Genomic DNA, 2,457 nt, shown 5'->3' with positions numbered 1-2,457 from the left:
AGTTTGTAAGCCTATCCCTTAGTCGCCTTTTACGACATCCATGAGACAGAGATGTATTGGTGCCGGGAACCACACGGCACACTAACTTAACGATATAATATAATTAACTTTAATAAGATCTCAAACTTTAACAGTTTACGGAAAACCTTTGATAAGAAGGGCGTTTTGTTCGCTTATCACGTCACATATTAAACCAAACCAGCTGATGAAGGCTCTTTGAAGTTTTTCAAAGAAGTCTACATTTGTGATTAGGTTTTTGACTCGCCCCGTTTGAAAATCATTCCGTTTGACGTACCCTAAGTATAAAATCAAAAGGGAAATAGGTCATCTGTGTTCCAGTGAAGCGCGTTTCGTTATTATAACGCTATTAAATTTGAAACTTTGGTTATAGTTATAAATCTTAAAACATACTACGGAATAACTAAGGAATAGGCTTATAAACTAATGATTCTTCTTTAAGGTGATGGGCTACTCTCACTATTTTAATCGGAATTATATCTAGAATAGAATAGAATAGAATAGATTTATTTTCAAAATTGGATACAAGGTATCACTTATTGACGTCACATAACTTAAATCTAATTATAACTACTACCGCTTCCAAAGCGCATGTGTAGAAGAAGCGGCGGAACAAACTACACTGCAGCATTATCTTAAAGCCAAATAGCTGAACGTGGACTTTTCAAGACTGTTGGCTCTGTCTACCCCGCAAGGAATATAGACGTGATTATATGTATGTACTAACATATCCCGTGACATTCAACTTTTGCCCTCAGCTCCTGCTACTAGTGCTTTCTAAAACCAAAAACGCATTTTAATTTTCATGGATTTATCGTCTCAATAAATTATAGCATTCTCTGCCACCACTTCACATTTAAAAGACAAAACAATTTAAAATTCGAACACAAACAACTTCTCAGCGAGAACCGAATAAAATGCAGCAATAAATTCAGTTGAATTTAAAAATGGAACTGCCATTCGAACATTCAAATTAGTGTTCTATCGTATATAACCGCTAGTCAATGGAACGAATCGAGTGCGATTCGATAAAAATCTTCTAAATATGTTGATCATTCCACTAAATTGGAAATAAATAGAGTTATTTTTGATAAATAAAAAATATAGCAATATTTTTATTGGGATGCTTTGCAAACAAATAGGTAAATAAAATTTATACTTCAAAAATCATGTGAAAAATTCGAATGAAAAATTCAAAATAATTTGACTTGTTACACAACCTACAAATTTTGACGTCATTTTTCACTTACGGAGTAGACAGAGCCAACAGTTAAGTCAATAATATTTTTTTTCATTCCCTTCATGAGCTACAAAATCGTTGGTTTTTTCCGTACTAAGTAGTACTTATGGATACACCATTAGATTCGATACTCGTGGTCTTCTATTCGAATTCAACGTACGAATAATAGCGGGCATTAATCTTATGAGCGAGAAATAGCGAATTTATGGTAATTCAAGGCTGAAATCGAATATATTTCGTAAAGTAGCATTGGTTACGCTTATATTACACTGATATAAAATTTGTAGATTTCAAAATCGGCTAATAAACTTGGGATTCTACTTTAAGGCGATAAGCTAGCAACCTGTCACTATTTGTATCTCAATACCTTACGGCTGAACGAGGCCTTTCATTCTTCGCGAGACTGTGATGTTAAACAGACTGACTGTACTGGCTCTTTCTACACCCCGTAAGGGATGAAGACGTGATTATATGTAAAGCAGGAGCAATGATTCAGCTCGACCGCCACCAAAGGGAAGATCTTCCGCCAGGCTAGGTGCTATGCCCGCGGGAACCGCGGCTCCAACGATGTTGTGTCGGAGGTTGTATATATACTCCAATCCGTGAAATCTTTGCTTGCGCGATTCATGTTTTTCGCTGTTTATGACTGATAGCTTCGCGTGATTCTATTTTTTATTTTTGTGGCTTGTGGCGTATAGATATCGCCACATGTATTGTGACGTCGTGCCGCTTCGGTCTCACCGGCGCCCCTTTTCACAGCCCGGGAGCTACAAAAGCGTGCGCACGCGCACCGGGTCTTCACCTTAGGACTATCAGGCGTACACCAAGTAGCTCGCTATCAACTAGCGGCTGCTTGCTGGATCTCGCGTCTATAGCTAGACCAACGAACTGTTGTAACTTGTAAAACTAGTCCAAATAAAGTTTGTCTTTATTCTGTCAATTTTTTAATTATCTTAAAGCCAAATAGCTGAACGTGGCCTTTCAGTCTTTAAGACTGTTGGCTCTGTCTACCCCGCAAGGAATATAGACGTGATTATATGTATGTATATACATACATACGTTTTTTACATGCGACGTTTTAGTAAAATATCAAAGTACGTGTGCACTTGTGTTTTGTCAATTGGCAAAATTAGTCTTTTCAAAAGACAACAATATAAATGTATTGTTATTATTTCAGGAGGGCGAGCGACTGGAGAGCA

Source organism: Amyelois transitella, chromosome 13 (assembly GCF_032362555.1).
Source record: "Amyelois transitella isolate CPQ chromosome 13, ilAmyTran1.1, whole genome shotgun sequence".
Taxonomy (NCBI): Eukaryota; Metazoa; Arthropoda; class Insecta; order Lepidoptera; family Pyralidae; genus Amyelois; species Amyelois transitella.
Note: the sequence above shows the minus strand (reverse complement) of the source record.